The sequence below is a fragment of the Pomacea canaliculata genome, linkage group LG10 (assembly GCF_003073045.1).
Source record: "Pomacea canaliculata isolate SZHN2017 linkage group LG10, ASM307304v1, whole genome shotgun sequence".
Classification (NCBI taxonomy): Eukaryota; Metazoa; Mollusca; class Gastropoda; order Architaenioglossa; family Ampullariidae; genus Pomacea; species Pomacea canaliculata.
In genome coordinates this window covers 24,680,471-24,698,460 of record NC_037599.1, presented here as the reverse complement: position 1 = coordinate 24,698,460, position 17,990 = coordinate 24,680,471, and the positions used below count along the sequence as shown (strand labels likewise).

General features: G+C 47.0%; 1 long non-coding RNA gene across 1 annotated transcript; it reads right to left on the bottom strand.

Moving 5' to 3' along the window:
- Nucleotides 1–570: 570 nt before the first annotated feature.
- Nucleotides 571–17,916, bottom strand: LOC112574483. The gene is made up of 4 exons (XR_003101442.1): nucleotides 17,749–17,916; nucleotides 2,897–3,115; nucleotides 1,635–1,741; nucleotides 571–1,116 (listed from the first exon to the last, which is right to left on the bottom strand). It is a non-coding gene; the product is annotated as an uncharacterized LOC112574483 (long non-coding RNA).
- Between the last annotated feature and the right edge of the window lie 74 nt (nucleotides 17,917–17,990).

The following is a 17,990-nucleotide window of genomic DNA, read 5'->3' as shown; positions in this document are numbered from 1 at the left end:
GGGAGCCATCCTACCTGTCACTAGACACCTGAGACTTGCTTACAACGTGTCTACCTGCAGAACAGAAACTCAGTTTTATTTTGAGGAAACGGTTGCTGGAAGATACAGTGCAACACACTTTATCTGACTCAGAGTTCACTCACATAGAAGCAGGTAACTACAGCTACACATGGAAATAAAGAACCAGACGGAGAATGGATGGAGGCTACCGAACATCTGGAGCTGGAGATACAGGGTTACAATAAATCACTTCTGTATGCTTTCTTGAACTCTGTAGTGGATGTAACAGCAACTGATGGACGTGCAAATCGGTGTGTGTGTGTGTAGTGTGTGGTGTGTGTGTGTGGTGTGTGTGGGGTGTGTGTGTGTGTGTGTGTGTGTGTGTGTGTGTGTGTGTGTGTGTGTGTGGTGTGTGTGTGTGTGTGTGTGTGTGTGTGTGTGTGTGTGTGTGTGTGTGGTGTGTGTGTGTGTGTGTGTGTGTGTGTGTGTGTGTGTGTGTGTGTGTGTGTGTGTGTGTGTGTGTGTGTGTGTGTGGTGTGTGTGTGTGTGTGTGTGTGTGTGTGTGTGTGTGTGTGTGTGTGTGTGTGTGTGTGTGTGGTGTGTGTGGTGTGTGTGTGAATGTAGGTCCCCAACCCGGTGTAGAGTGAGGTGTCAGTGACTTCAATGCTCTCGAAACCAGATGTTATTCTGACTTTGTCTCGTTGTTGTTTTTGTGAGGCCCTCGCCCATCTGTCAGTGCATTCACGAACTCTCAGCACGCGCATGGTCTCCATCACTTAACACAGTACACTAAGCCGTTGCTAATAATAACAGCAACAACAAATGCGTCAGCATGATAATGTAACCATAAACATTTTAAAATCTGACTAAGTCACGATTTTTTAGAATGAAGTTGTTGTTGTTTTTTTTTTTGTTTTTGTTTTTTTTTTTTGCTCAAGAAACATTTGTTCTCCAGACAACCTCTGTGGCAAAGTTTGTAAGGAATGCTATGTAACTTGTGGACTAGGAGACGAGTTCAGGACTTGACCTCCCAGGCTCCTCCGGTCCGCGTGAGAAAACTGAGGATGACGGGAGGAAGCTGGTGGCTGCAGCTCGAGGTCTCGCTCATCAATCACTCTTGAAAGACAGAGGGAATAAGCGCGATATCACCCCACTTTCTCATTCTCCGGCACATACAGCAGTCTGCACTGAAAGGAGCACACACAGCACTCGTACTACAGTTGTTTAGCGGTGCAAATATTTCACATTCAAGCATCAGGCTCATGTGCCTCTGTGCATGCAGTTCTCTTACGCCTACGCCTCCCTTAAGTGTCTTAACACCTCATAAAACAGAAAAGCATATTTAAGTTTTAAACCTCTAAAATATTAAAACTGTAAAACGTCTTAAAATGTAATAGAATCCTAACGAAACATAAAATGTTACAATTCTTAACTCTTAAACTGCCTTTTAACTGAATCTTTTACAAAATCTTAAAACACTTGAGACTTTAAACCGAAACTTAGCGAGTCTTAAACCTGAGCGCCACTCTCAGCTGAAAGCTTGAAACTTAATGGAGTGTTGAAGTAGCCAAATCTTTAAAGTGAAAGTCTTACAAGATAACAAAGGCCCAATAAATTACAAAACATAAAAATACCTTTATTTTTATTCTCTGTTTTATCAACAGTTGTTTTATTAGTGTTGACATTTTGGCTGTGAACTCTCGCCCATAAATGCAGTGAACACGGGTACACGTGCGTGCAGCTGAAAAATAATACGAACGAAATTTATTTTTAGAATTTCTTGAGGAAAAGCCGGTTTCGGGTCATCATGAACCAACAGTTCCTAGTGAACCACTTGGATGCTGGAAGCCAAAGCTTTATATTTTATATATTTTATTTATATTTTGGAAGCTGTAAAAAATTGTTTCTTTCCATTTTGTTCTTACAACTTTGACTAAACGTCTTGATAAAACGGAATTTACTTTGCTGAACTTTAGACTTTTACTTATTTCCTTTAAAACTGTACAACCCAACTTTTAGGCGAGATTTGTAAAGTGCACCTAGCTTGTGTTGACCCACATCATCTAACTTCTCGTCTGACATTAACGGTGGGATCAATGATTTCGATCACACAAAACTGATGTGAATGAAAAACATTTTATTGTACTGCTACACCAACTTATGTATATGGCTCTTTCATGTTCGTGTGTGTATGCATGTGTATATATATATATGTGTGTGTGTACGCACGCCTGCGTATATACGAACGCAGTTAGACACTGCTCCGGAAAAAAAGTAACTGTTCCGGTCTGAGGAGAAAGAATAAAAGAAAAATGCTCACAAATTTCGCTAGGTTCCTCTGTGTGAGTGTGTGAGAGAGAATATTTCATGTAGCAGACCATCTGTAGTCTGACAGCTTTAATTCCCTTATCACCACAGCCTGACAGCGAGGCCAGGATTTTCAAGCAGCGAGTGGGTTTGTCAGCAGCAGCAGCAGCAGGCTGGCTCTAGAAAATTCCTTAGAGGGTAGTCTAGTCGACAAACTACACCAGCTTACTGAGAGCTGAGCTACAGAAACTGCCCAACAAACGCTGGGGACGGGGGAGACGGAACGGGAGGGAACGCGAAGTGGGCAGCGAACGATACCAGTTGCTCAGGTAACTGCTGGTGACTCCAGGTAAACACAGGTAATTCCAGGTAAACACAAAGTATTTGTGTGGCTGTACTGTGTAGCATCAGACACACACAGAGGGGTACTAACATGAATTGTTAGTATCGTCGCCATCGCTGAGTGTCGGTTAAAACAAAAACAAACAGTGTTTTCTCTCTGACCTGTCTCTGTGCCAGTCTGTGTGATTTGTCAGTGTCGCTTGCCTCATCATTACCTGAGCCTGTGATTAAGACTTGAGTTAATTACCTGCAACAGGACATTCTTCCTCTCCAGGGGTCTGTTTGTTGTTCCTAACATCCAGCATTTCTGGCATCTGGAGACGAAGCACTTCTCATAGCGGCTCCCCGCAGGTCCCCCCACAGTCACTGGGCTCCTCCCTCCGCCGGTCGACACAGGCACCCGGGGTACAGAGATGTGGGGAGTGCTGGATCGATGGCCGAAGTGTTGATAGTTTCCGTCTGCACACTAAAGAATGCCAACTAATTAAAGTCAGCAGCTTTAATCAGTGAGATTCGTGACAAACAAATTGTCTGAACAGCTTCAGAAAGCAGAGCAAACGTCTCTAACTAAAGTCAGCACGGCGAGAACAGGGAATGGTCATGAGGGAGGGACACCCCAGTGACCAGGGCTGAAAGATACTTACAGAAGCCATCATTACATAATAAACTAAGTTGATGACTGATAACAAGGTTTCTCAGTGTCACAGCGATGTGAGAGCACTAAGATCTCTAACCCTCCTTATTTCTCTACCTCCTTCTCTATCTCTTTCTTTACCGACCCTTCCACTTCTCAAGCTGCTTGCAGGTCCCTGGCAGCCATGGAGGCTGTAACTGTCACTGGAAGTTTACTGAGGGACAGCAACCCACGTCTTCCCCCGGCATTACAATCCTGATTTCACAGCGGGCAACAGAGGTTAGGAGGGGAAGGTGCGTGTGTACGCGTGTGTGTACGTGTGGATGGGTATATAAGATGTTTGTAGCGGGAAATAAAATGTACTAGCTTTCTATATGTTGAAGTTAGGTGTACAAAGTTTGTGGGTCAAAGTGTATACGAGGTTTGTAGGTGTAAGTGAGGTGTATCAGATATACGCACGCGGACGAGGTTATAACACATTTGTGTGTGAAAATAAAGTGTTTATACTGTTTTTAGTTGACAAGAGATGTTTGTAGGGTGAAAGGTCGTCAGTGTGCGCAGATTCCTTTTAAAACGCTGAAAGATGGAGGTACAATCATGACATGGAGCCTCTGTCTGACTGTGCTCCGCGAAGATAGATAACATAGATAATATCGTCTGCCAAGGAATCTTCCGTCAGCATGTGAAATCGGGATGAACAGAAACTTTGCAGCAATGGAAACGTCTGGCTAGAGATTCCACCGATTAAAAACAAAATGTAGAATAAATTTACATATTCAGTCACATTTACAAGACAGCTCGTTTCTTGGTGGATGAATACCGTGTCTGTACTGAAGGGGAGACTGGCATAAAATTTGGAAAATTCATCATTAATAATAATAATCATAATAATAATAAAATAATAACAAATGTGATGAATGGATTACACCCCTGTCCCTATGGATATAGTTTGTTGTAGGTTGGCAGACTGTACAACTGTATTTTCCTGGCAGCAAGAACTGACTGCTGTCTGCGGGAACAATCTCGAAGGACACTTGAAGAGCTGACTCCCTCGAGCAAAGAACCTCAGCCTCGGGACACTCGCTGAAACTCGCAGAATAAAAGATTCCAGCATGTGTCTGGCTGTGCACGTTCCTTCCGTGAGGAGCTTGGTTCCTCCTTGGTTTCATCCAATCATCGCGTGACACGTCGGCCCAAGCTGGCGACATGTTTAGTCAGGTTTTAGGTTGTTACAGAGGTCGTGAGGGGCACGTGATCGTCTACTCTGTTCTGAGAGGCGGGTGGAGCAGCGCGTGCTGTCGAGAAGACCAGGGCTGGCTCCACAGACCTATCATTACACAGTTAGGTCTTATCATTATGGAAGTCTCTTGGCTGCATGAATGAGTACGCGCGCGCGTGCGTGTCAAGTGCGACTGCGTGCTCGTAGTAGGCCCTCGTCCAAACGTTCCTGGCGCTTGTTTATCAGTTCCATGCACAGACAGGTAGGAGTGGGGCTCGCAGACGCCCGCTATCTCCCAGATTACGACCAGAGGCTGGTGTGTGTGTGTTGGTGGGGAGGGAGAGAGGGAGATGGCTGGCACTGCTGTCCCCTCACACACCTGGCCAGCCCCTCGCGTGCGCTGTTCGCCAATGGCCGCCGGTAATGCCAGGTCCCCCGAGGTCGATAGATGTGCTGGGTCCGTGTGATGCCAGCCTCCGAGACATCACCCACCCAAAGTAGACAGACCGTTTACCAGTCCCCTGTTAATTTCCACCCCATTCTTTCTGTCAGGTGCCCTTCTACCCCTGGCAATATCTGATCAACTCAGTAATCTCCCTTTGGACCGTGAATTATCCCCTTCTCTCCGCCCTCCATCCTCTCTCCTCACCCATCCCTACTTCCCGTTGTTTTCTGCGCCTTCCCTGCAGGTTGTTATCGGCCGCTGGGCAGCTGTCTGGCTTCTGGTGTGGCAGCTGTCTGGCTTCTGGTATCACAGCTGTCTGGCTTCTGGTATCACAGCTGTCTGGCTTTCTGCCGCACTAAGACCTAAGTTGACGTGACCCGTAGCTGGTTTCGACAGACTGTAGGTGATTGATAATTTGGACATGTTCATGAAACCAAAGGGGAGCCTCATGGGACTGCAAGTAGCTCCTCACTTTATCGAATGAAATCACACACACACTTCATTTTAATACTCATATATTTACACACACACACGTATCCTTGTAATACACATATATTTACAGAATCAAAAAATTCATTTGGCCTGTTGCCCACATGTATTTGTTATTGCTGCTCGCTCACTCACTGTCTCTCAATCTCTCCAGTTTCATTAAGGCACTTTTCCAATGGCCGACAACCCTGGCACGACAAACGGAACCTAAATAAATTATGGTTCCTGACCAGCAGTACCGCGGCACCAAGCTGCGTGTCAAGGACCAGCCTCTCAGCATGCCCGGTGGACCGTAACCCCCTCAAGCAGCTTGTCAAGGGTCAGCAGCAACAACACCCAGGGGGCGAGGGGGAACTGTAACGGTCGGGTGGGAGGCTGGGAGGGAACTGTTGTGGTGATCAGGAACCTGTCTCTCGGACGCAGAGCTCCGTGTCTTCATCAGCCAGCGGCCATCTCTATCATGGAGGGGCATGCATCAGCATCTGACCTGTAGATGACATCTGAAGTGTGCGGAAACACTTAGACATGACAGGACAGTGCGCAGTTAACGGATCAGGCCCTCCCTAGCACTCCCACACCCCTGCCCCTCCCCCTGCCCTCACAGACATGTGTTCTCGTGCGTTCTTTGCTCTAAGGTAGGAAGAAGACATTCATCATAATCATATTGTGCTGGTTGCACTTAGCACAGTCTTATTTTATTTATTTTTGTTGTTGTTTGCATCTAAATGTGTTTGATGACAGGCAAGTCAGTGCGACCATCACAAAACGAGTTTCAATTCGCACAGAGCGACTGATGGAGGGGTCCGGAAAGGTGACTATAAGGGTTAACTGCAGTTTCACATGTTAGTGAAGATGGATTCCTTGTTCATTCCCTATTGTGTGAGAATACATCAGAAATGATTTTAAAATTATTTTAATCGAAGTGCCTCGCGGTGATCATTCCAAAAGGCTGCACAAAAATGGTAAAATGTCAAACGCAGTTTTGGCTTTTCACTGGCCCCGGTCAGAACCCCTCATTATATTCTTCTGGCAATGATCCCTGTCAGAAGCCCCGTCATTATGCTCGTTCAGTTCTGTATTCCTGTCAAAATCCATCATAACAGGCATGCCTGACAGCCAGGTATTGTTTCTTTAATCGGTGGCATGAGTGATTTGACCATTAACAACCAGACTATTAGAAGGCAACAATTAACCCGGTCTAGATGTTGACGATACCCAATGGGAGAGCCGGATACTGAATTTTCAATGCCAGCGAGAAGAAACGCGTTGAGCGATTGGATGATAGACTGCAACACACTGCGTCCACATGTCTTGGGTCACACGGTCAAGAGAATAACGGAAAAAAACATCTTATTGTCGCAAAATTATAGCATTCTCATTTAATCTCTAATCCTCTCCATTCAGGACAGTTAGAACTCGGCGGATTAGTTACAAAACATTTGGGGAGACAGGAGACTGCAGGTGACTGAGCTTCCATGAGTCTGAGGACTTTTTGTAGACAACACGTGGGACAAGGATGCTGACGTGCTAAACTGATCTTTGGCAAGAAGTATTATTTTTCGACTCATTTATGACAATAAATAATTGTAGATAATGTTTCGAGAATGTTTCGAACACACACACGACGTCCACACGCGTTCTGTCAACAACACAACAACAACAACCTGTCCATGGGCTTCTCGTCTCTTACTGAAGCGCCGGCTGTCTACTAAGGCAGTGGTTCTCAAAGTGTGGTCCGTGGACCACTAGTGGTCCGCGGGCATAAGTCATGTGGTCCGCGGCTGACAGTTGTCATATGTCAGCAAAGTGATGTTTAAAGGGATGCATTCCTCCTATTAACATTTTAATTACAAATAACGAGGTATACGTAGTTTTATGTCAACTTATTACTATATTACTTTTACAAAAGGACATTTAGTTTTGAATTAAAATGAAACAAATGCGGCAATTTAAATTTGAAATTCATAGTACAGAGTGATTTTTAGGCCTTGGTGGTCCGCATTATTTTTTACTTAGGCCTTGGTGGTCCGCCATAGCTTTTACTTAAGTAAAGTGGTCCGCGGTCCGAAAAACTTTGAGAACCACTGTACTAAGGAACTAAATGGACAGGTTCCCCTGTCTGTATTCACACCTGTACAGGTAGGACAACACACTGTTCACTAAGTGACAAACCTGGAGGTGAACTCCGCTACTAGTATCATCAGTTCTTTTCCTGCAGGTTTACAGGTTAGACCACATTTTTATTTTCATTCTCACGCGGTACACACACTCGCACACACTAGCGAACTACCTGTACAAGGGACACAAGGCCTTTCCCTGACACTACCATTGTGTAAGGAGTAGTGATCATGGAACAGGTGTTTAAAAAAGAAAGGTCGAAATGTATAGATTATAGATTATAGATATATATTTATTTTCAGTTGACTCATTTTGTGGTGACGGTGGACATTTTATTTTCTCGGAAACATGTAAAAGCTGTGGATTTTATTAGAAAACGAAAAAAAGTGCTACACGATTCCGTGAAGATTTTCAGTAAAATTTGCATTATTGACGATTTCTTGATTTTATTGGCGCCAGTCGCAAGTTTCTCGTGCAGTAATTTGCCTGGCTGTGAAAGATCCTGTCAAGACCCGTTAACTCCCGAGGCCACGTCTGCTTTTGTTGCTGAGACACGGAAGTCGTTGAATGAGAGTAAATTTGGGACCACTGTCGGCGGGCAAACAGGCAAGGGGCCGTAACTGCGCACTGCCATTGATGCACAGCTTAGCGAGATGGGGGAGACAACCGGAGCATTGTCCTCGCCAAGTCGTTTCTCGTGTAACCGAGGCGGGCAGCCTTCTGTCGGCACGCGCCCGGCGGCACATCAAAGGACGAGCTGGACGCTGGTGGAGGAGTCGGTGACACCGTCGTCAGCCTGCAGCAGCTTGTGACGTTGATGCCAACTTCATCAGCTGTGGAGACACGTGATCGATAACAGCTTTGACGACTGGCAATAACAGGCCGGTAGTCGTGGTGACAAAAGCGATAAGCGCAACGAGCTAATGCCAGAAGAAAGACGAAGGAAGAAAGGGGAGAAGGATAGGAAAAGGACTTTATCCTAGAGACAGGGCGAGTCGACCACGATGACAGTGCGAGTCGACCACGACAGACGCAATATGATTTGACCAACAGACAAAACGAGTTTGAAAAATTCAACTGAAGAAAGAAGTAAACAAGCCTCCTGTACCACACAGTCTGCAGACAGAAGATGTGAGCCAGCTAACTGCACCTCATAGTCTCAGGATAGAGAGACAGGAGAAGTGCAGACTGAAAGACAAAAGGGGTAGCTGACCTTGACCTTAGTGTACCGGCTTCCCATCAGGCTCCACTGTGGATGTTCACCGTTGTGTCCGCCAATATGATGGAAATTTTCGAAGTCGCGAGACAGCAAATCGTTTTATCGACACACACGTGGAAACCTGTCCATCGACCCCCACACTCACATCCTTGGTCTTCTGGTTTCCTCGCCCATCAACGGATGATTCGCATCTGTCGTGTCTTCACTTCCGGAAGCTTGGCGATGAAGTTGCTGAACTCGGCAACCGTCTGCACATGCATTTCACGGGAACACACCTTTGTAGCAGTGGAACCCTCTGGGTGCCTCCCAAACAATCAACTCACAGGAACGGGAGGTAGAAAGGTGTTACATGTTCCAGGAGATGAAAACAGTATTATTTATCGACGAGACATAAAGCATAACATTTATTAAGATGGAAACAGGGATATTTATTGACCAGACAAAATTATTTAGAAGATGGAAAGTAAGATTCACTCAGTGGGAGGGGAAGTAATCAGCTGAGTGTAAGAACGCCAAACCTCACGAATATCAATCTTAAAATAAACAAGAAAAAATGTGTTGATGCACTTTGATTTTTGTGAAGAAAATACTTGAGTGGTACACCGGGCGACCCGCACGACGAAGACGAGAGTTGCCTCCCTCGCCGCCAGGGTGCGCAGTTGTACCGCCGTGACCCCGGCTGCTGAGGGCGCGGTCTCTATCTCCATAATCTCACACTTCGCACTCTCCTCATCACCTTCACCCGGCCCTCCCGACATCCGGGGCCAATCGAAAGCTGCCTTCACCAGCGAGTTCAAGACCATCGGGGCTGTCTGCCCCTGCCAGTCCAAGAGTCACGTGGCATCAGATGCCCCTGGGGCTGACTACCCCGGTGTTCATTTTCCGCCGTTCAAGAAAGGTGGAGTGGGCAATCAGGGAACATGGAATGGTGAATGTGTGTAATGATGATGAGTTCATTTGCTGGAGCGGCGCGAAACTGACTGACGCCGACTGTCAGCAGCTGAAGCAACATCGGTGCGAATACAGAAGAATAAAGATGAATCAACACACAAGTGAAAAGATGAAACTAAATATAGAACTCTAGATATAAATGTAGAAGTCCAAAGATAAATTCAGTATTAAAGTCCAGGTAGAGGTCTAGAGATGACACAGAAGTTTAAAGATGAACAGCCTACACAGCTACTGAGCAATGAGAATGGAGTGAAGAACATGGAGAAATAACTTCCACAATCAATGGCAATGACATGATGGACTGACGGAGGCAGCCATTAGGACACAAGGGAGTCGTTTAATGTCGGTGAGAACAAGGTGAGACAATAACTGAGACACACGGGGGACTAGCACATGGTCACCTGAGTCCAGTGGTCCTGCACACGGACGCCAGACCTCGGAGTATGCTTCCTCTTACCCCGTCTGTCTTTGTCTGTCCGCTTCCTCTCCTGTCTCTTGCTTTTCTATCTACCGACCTACACGACAGTCTGTATGTTTGTCTTCGCGCTTACACGACAGTCTATGTGTTCGACAGTCAGGATCCTCATCTTCCTGTCCTCAACAAGACAACGGAGAACATGTTCTCACCTGAAAGGAAATTAATCATGTGCGATACCTTTGTTCTTTCTGTTCGCAGCTTTCTTTCTCTCTTGTTCATCAAGAGCGTGTGGGCCAGTCTGTTGGCCTGTGTGTCTCTGTGTGTGTCTGTGTGTGGGCCTGTGTGCCTGTGTGCCTGTGTGTCTGTGTGTGTGTGTGTGTGGGTCTGTGTGTGGGCCTGTGGGCCTGTGTGTCTGTGTGTGGGCCCGTGTGTGGGCCGAGCTGAGGAAAGGGAGACGATCTCCGTTCAACGTCAGGCTGACTTCCCTCCCGCGAGATTTCCCCAGAACAGCGACAGCATGGGAAGTGTCAGGCACAACAGCTCGGCGAGGGGAGAATAACACTGACCCCCCGACTCTGTCTCCTCCCATGTCTTATCGATTTTATGTCCAGCGGCCTCGGTAATGAACCTCCGTGTACCTCCGTGTCTGTCCCTCCCACCTCCCCCCCCAACTTCCCTGTTTCTCGCGAAGGGCGAGGGTGGGGAGGGGGTGGGCCCCTGATGAAGTTTTTTACTCGCAGAAAGTGAGGGAAACTTTGTTCAACTCTCGCGGCTGACACACTCCACCTTTTTTTCATTAGAGACTCATTCGTTCTTCATTCTGTGGCCCACCCTCAAGGGCAATAATTGCCAGCTACATTGTAACCTGTCCCAAGGTCTCTCACTAAATGCCCTGAAATGTTACCCTCTCCCCCACCCCTCTCTTCCCTTCCATCCCCCTCTCTCTCTTGTCTTTTTAGGCAAAATACATTCTGGTCACGTGGTCTCATCAGGTTACCATGGCTCCACTGACCTATGCTACGCTCGGCTGGGAGAAAGGAATTTAACTAAAGCGATTTTCTGATTATTACTAATTGTGGTGGCCCCAGTGCGTGCTCCCTACACCAGCCCCTGTGACAGTTGTAATCCCGTGACAGGCGCTGATGTAGTTGTCGTGCCAGCTTCCAACTGAAGAAATAAGCAATTCACAGAGTTTAGCCCTCCTTAAAGTTGTGGGACAGAGTGCAGTCCTCAATAAAAGTTTTGTACCCGATAGAAACATCTAGCCTGATCCCTCTCTGCCCCTATCAGTAGGGTCTGTGGGAGTGTTTACCGCTTGTCTTGTTGTTTAGTTGCGTCACGGAGTAGTCGGCGACGGTTTGTTTACCTCCGGGATAGGATTCATGGGTGATAGTCAGTAACTTTTCCACTTTACAGCTGAAACTCGCAGGCCATGGAGTAGCAGGAGGGGCTGTTTACTTCAGTTTTATTCTGGAAGATAAACAAGGTTTACTCTTGTGTCAGACCGCCGGATCCCGACTTGGCCGAGACAACTTTGTTTATCTTCTGTCTTGTGTACAGACTAGCTGTAGTTGGGCCTAGTGTGGCATGAAGGTATTCTGGGACTAGCATGGCATTAAATATTCTGGGACTAGTATGGCATTAAAATGTTAGGGGACTAGTATGGTATGAAACTATTATGGAACTAACATGGCATTAAATATTCTGGGACTAGTATGACAACAACAGCCTTCTCTGGCCAGCTAAGAAAATGTCCATCTTCTCTCTCTCTCTCCGATACCCTACCTAAGGGACAAGTTCCCTCAGCCTGATCATCATATAACAGATCACGTGTCATCTATATCACTGATGTCGTTTTATATTTTCAACTCTAAAATGTTGAGTGAACTACAGCTTGTGACAACGGCCAGTCAGTTGTTGGCAATGGTGTTCCTGGACAACTCTACGGCAGCGGACGGCGGTTGAAACATTTGCAAACACACCGTGCCGATGCTGGAGGGAGCTACACCACAGACAGACGGCGACTGCGACCCTCCAGGCAGGAGACGTGTGTAGAAGATAAGATAAACACCAGCCTGCACCATAAACAGTCTTGCGGAACTGGGCGGTTTGTAGGTGGAAGCCAGGACTTGTAAGCTGCCCGACTTCTCACCTCCACAGCACTTGTGTGGACATTTCACTCATGTAGTGTTCCTCGGGACGGGACCCTGCCAACTGACATACCCTGACCAGGATATCTACCCCACAGGACACACTGCCAGCACCGGGACATGAGGTCAGACTGGACCCTCTTCTGGACGAGACTGTGAGCAAGGGGGACATCAGGAGGGACCTAGTGCCCCACTGTGTCTGGCAAGTACGATGCTAGGTGTGAAGTGTGACACACAGCAAGGAGACAGGACCACACTCAGTCATCTTGTCAAAGAGATGGACAGAAGGAGGAAACAGCAACCTTTCACCTTTACACGTGCTCGGGTCCCACGTGTTGCAGGCGTGAGGCACAGAAATCTCGGATCTCATAAATCTCTGCCATATACATGGATTATTACATTAGGAGGGCAGCAGCCCCCAACTGCTCCTGTTATCACACCCAGCAGGGAGGAGCCTCATCGCGAGACCAGGGAGGAGAGACTGTCAATGCCACGTCTGACTGCTTTCTCACACCAGCGCCATCTGGTGGAGACGAGGTTCCAATGTCAGCATCACCGTTTATGTCGTTAGCGCTCAGTTTGTTTACCTGATAATTGCTTGATGAGAGCCAGGTACCTGTGATGTTGACCTCGGGGTTACTTGCAAGAAAAACATGAGTATGCACATCGTGTTGCTCTTATCTAACCTTCCCTCATCTCTCTCTCCCTCCCCACCCCTTGGCGCTTCTGTGTGTGAGTGTGAGTGAGAGAATGCGAGTGAGTGAGCATGTGAGTGAATCCAAGCTACAGAGAAATGCAGTCTTTCTGACATGCGAGTGTGAACACTGGATGCAAACTGATGTCTCACCTCCCAACCCTCACCCAGTGTCCCAGTCTCCTGTCTCAGTCTCAAGGTTCAGCTTCACAAGGACCAGCTACTAGGTCCATCGCAAACTCCTGGAATATCTGTAATGGTGTCACTGTTCCCATGTTTCTTGTCACATCCCTGTGTAATGGTGTCACAGTTCCCATGCTGCATCTGTGTAACGAGGTCACGTCGTCCTAATTCAGTGACCCCCACTGTCAAGCAGTGTGTCAAGGATGTGATGAGAGATCCGACAACAACAAGGACATCATCCTGAAATGAAGGTTGTTGTCGGATACGAACCTCTTGTGAATGAGTCTGAAGAGGTGACAGCTTGGTCACGTGTCCTCTTAGCACAATGGGCCGCTGTCTCTACACAATCATCGTGAAATATCGGAAGGTCATCGTTTGCACCGTGCCTGACCTGACCCCTGACCCCTCTCATGAGGCCTGTGCATAGAGTTGGCATTTGGACAACAGTAGTCGACAACACGTCAACAACAATAGTCCAGAACATGTAAATAACAACAGTGGACAGCATGTCAACAAAAATAGTCAACAGCTTGTCAACAACAGTTAACTACCCGTGCAGTGTCTATCAGGGTCAGGCTGACCTAAGTAGTTTTTAGTTCAGGTGGAAAGTGTAGACTAGTCTCTCGTCCTCATGCCCAGTGTGGAGATGTGAGCCTTGACTCCGTCTTCCTCCATTTACAGGTTTGACAAGTAAAACTGAGTGACAGTAACAGTTTGAGAAACTAACTGACAGCAGACAAAGAAAGGAGGGTATGAAGAAGTGCGAAGGAGGCAGTGGACAAAGAATAAAAATGTTTACCCCCAACCCCACCTCCCAATCCCCATAACCCCCGTACTACCTCCACAAAAACCCGAAATGCGACAGAAAAGAGAGAGGATAACAAAATAAAAACAAACCAAAATCAACAAAAAGAAAGTAATTTAAAGACAGAAGAAAAGAAAGAAATACAGAAAAAATAAAAGAAGAATAAATAAACGAACAAACGAAAAAGAAAGTTTTCACTCTGTTTATTGACTTCACAATCGACTTCCGGCAAACACCACCGATCTTGGACATTTTTTTTTTTTGGTGTGTTTAATTTCGCCGTGCGCACTTCCATTTGGCTGATGAGGCCCTCGGTGCGTCGCCATGTTTGGCGCTGGCCTTATAACAGCCTGTCTCCTCCCGCCGGCCTCTCGGTCTGTCAATGTTCCCTCCTGTCTCTCTAGACCTTCTGTGCCAGCATCACGAAAACAAGGAACATTAGGCAGGACTGGTGTAGTCTGTAGCCTGTAGCACAACACGGGGTTAGGATACCACCGAGGTAGGCAGCTTACCTACAGCACAACATGTATGAGACCAACTGGGCGATGATGTGGCGGATGAGAGAGAGAAAGCATCGTAGACAGACCTCAATCAGCTGTGAGAAGAACAGAAGGTGACAACGAGATCTCGCGAGAACTAACACTGACATGACTGACATGACTGCACGTGCTCATCATTTCCCCCTTATCGACGATTTCTTGTATCGAATTGTTGTTGACGAGAGTTGAAGATGCAGTCTGGATCAATGAGGCCCCCACAGACCCACAGATGCTTTGGGTGGACTCGGCGAGACCTCGGGTGACATCTGTCATGGAGGAAAGCAAAGCAAGCATGACACATGACATCATGACACAACTGTCTAGACTGCCACACTGGAACTTTCATGTTCCCATTCCGGATGTCTGATCTCTTTTCCTATTAATCTCTCCAATTTATTGTGCCTTCTCTCTGTCTCTCTCTCTCTGTGACCAGGAATGGATCCGTCCATGTTGGAGTGAGTGACGGCCCGTGAAGGGAACAAAGAGGACGAAATCAAGCGGAAGCGGCATAAAGCGCCGCGCGGCGACATGAAAGGCTGGGAGCCTGGTTATGTCTGTGATTTATGTCTGTGATTTATGTCGCGAACCTTGCCAGCGCCAGACCCGGCCAGGGATGAACGGGTGGGCATGAGGCTGGGAGGGTGGAGACTGCGCTTGTTCCTGCTCGTCTGCCAAGATTGAAATTATGGGATGCCACTTACAGAGATGGAGGACCTCGAGGGCATCCTCTCCTATCGACACTCGCATTCACCAGGGTATGAGCTTAAATAATTCCAGGAAGGTACCCGCTTAAAAATACTTTATCTCAGCATGTCCAAAATTCCTATAACTGCTCACAGGTATATTGATAATGAATGTTATTACGTCATAGCATCCTCCTCCCCCATGCCAGTTCTGGCGGCCACAGCCAGGAATATTGTGTAATCTGTGGAACAGGTTAGTGGAGTCGTGTTCGTGCTGCAGCAGCAGCAGCTGTAGGCGCTCATCGTCGTGAAGGCGCTCATCAACATCCCGCGATAAGGGCGACGACTGGCAGATGTCTCTCACCAGTAGATGTCGGCGAGACTGAGAGTGACCTCGCGATAACCTCGCAGCAGGCGCTGGTTGGCTGGCTATTTATGGCTTCTGTGAGCGCGGCTCGGTGTCGGCCAATCAGCGCGCTGGCTTGCAGCGAGAGTATTTAAATGAGGCGGCGGTGGTGTAACGGTGTGCACTGACCGTGAAATAGTTCCCCATCCTGCAGGGCAGCAGACGGCCCGACCCCTGAAACAGAACTGTTCGTGGTCTGAGGAACAAACCAATTAATGAGCTCGACAGTTGCACGCGACTCCACGAACTCTTTGTCACAGGAACTACTTGCCGCGTGTAGGGGGCGTGGCACTCGCACCGTCCACTGCAGATAAGCTGAGGTGTAGCGAGTCGGAACCCGGAGTGTCTTCATTTTTTTTCTCTCTTTCAGAACTCTCTTTCTCCGTTATCTCCCTCCCTCCCACACACTCTTTCTCACTCTCCATGTAGATATAAAGAGAGGAAGAGGAAGTGGTCAGCGGCACACGTGACGATAGTAGTGGCTACACTATACACACCTTGGTAGTCGGGATCACGTGTTCCGTAGACATATTTGTGACTAGTCCTGTGAATGATGTTTGTAGAGTGTATCACTGTATCTGAGAAGATAAGGTGAAGGTGGGAAACAGTATCCAGCGCTCGTTACAAAAAGTGTTTGCACCGCATCAGTGCCTAACAACAAGACAAAATGCACTTGATTATAAGGCTGCAGATGCATGTCGGGAATTCCAGACGGCTACCCAAGTACTCTAGTATCATCACACATCTGTCAGGTGATGGGTTTTCCAGGTAGCAGACTACCGAGACGAAATTCCAACGACAACTTAGAGGAAATTCCTGCCCCTGCAGGTATGCACTGTGCTGTTACCTGTGAGCGGTACTTTCAGCTCGGATACCTGCCAGGCTGCCAAGAAACTAGACTGGTTTGGAGGTAACCACTCAAACCCTGTTACTCTCTGTCTGCATCTCTCTCTCTCACACACACAACACAGGAGAGAAAGAGAGTGAGAAGTGGAAGCAAGAAGAGCATGAAGGTCTAGTATCAGTTGATGTTGGGACCAAGTGCCACCTGAGGGTAGGTGTGGACGAGCTGACAGTTCCCACACTGAACAATTAAAATTTTCATACCTTGAGCGGACATATCTCAAAATGTTTTCCACCTTGTCCGTTTACTCCTCAAATATAACTGTGGTGGTCAGTGACAGTATTAATTAAATTCTTCCAAACATTTTTGCTAAAAATTAGAAGACAATCCTTGCTAACAAAAATTACCGGGTTTGTTTTCTGTTTTTGCTGTTTGCGAATGTCCTTAGTTTAAATGTCAGACAAAGCCAAACAGCCTTTGTTTTAATGTCAGCGTGTTTGAATGTTTGTCTGTGTGTAAGTCTACTCGGTACATCCTCATCGACAATGAATCAAGACATTTCCTAACAACAAGCACAGCAGTCGGACACCAAGACTGAGTAAGGGTCTCGCCGGCTTGCCGAGGTAAACACCATGTTTTTGTCAGTTTGGAAGAATAGGACGGCCACACACGTCACGTGTGACACACGTGACTGTTGAAGACACAAACAACGGTCGTCGTTCTCAGGTACAAAGTGTTTCTTGAAGAAATGAATGTAGTTCATTGGTGCTAAGCTGTTTTTTTTTGTTTTTTTTTTATCAGTTTCCACCCTCCCTCCATCTCCCTGATTAGTCAAAACGGTTTCACTCACGTTTCGACGTCAAGGGAGGTAACGCAATTTCACGCCACGATAAACACGTCAGGGGAGCTGACTCCACTCAACCTCCACTCGGCGGACGAGGTCTTGGGTCTCAAAGCTGTTGACAGTCACGGTAACCCTGAGCAACGCCCCAAAATTACCTTTGCGCTTCTGAGGCCACCTCTGGGGATGTTTTAACCCAAATAGTTTACAACCGAAGTATGATCCTGCAATTGCTTTTATGGGATACGCCTCTCACCCTGTCTGTGTGTTTGTGTGTTTGTGTGTTTGCTCGCGTGTGTTGGGGATTGAGTGAGAGATGGAGAGTATTGAATGAAGATGATATCTGTCGGACAAGTGAGAGGAGCGTAGCGTGGTACCAGGTAGACAGACACCTGATGGAGTCACTAAACTGACCGGAAGTGAAATGTTACACAGTGGCTGGTAGTCAGGCCAACGCTCACCTGTTTGCAAGATCTTCATCTGGAACGTCTCTAACGGCTTCTCGGAAGGCAGAAACGGTTTCATCCAGGCTCCGAACTGTCTGTCACAGAGGTGGTTGACATTTTCTGTGTGATTGGTCTAACATTTTATAGCAGACGACCCTCCGGCAAGATGTCTGGATTTCTGGATTTCTGTAGAAATAAATAAAAATTAACTGGACAAGTATGATGGCACAAAATTATTTTTTTTTATTGAATTCAAA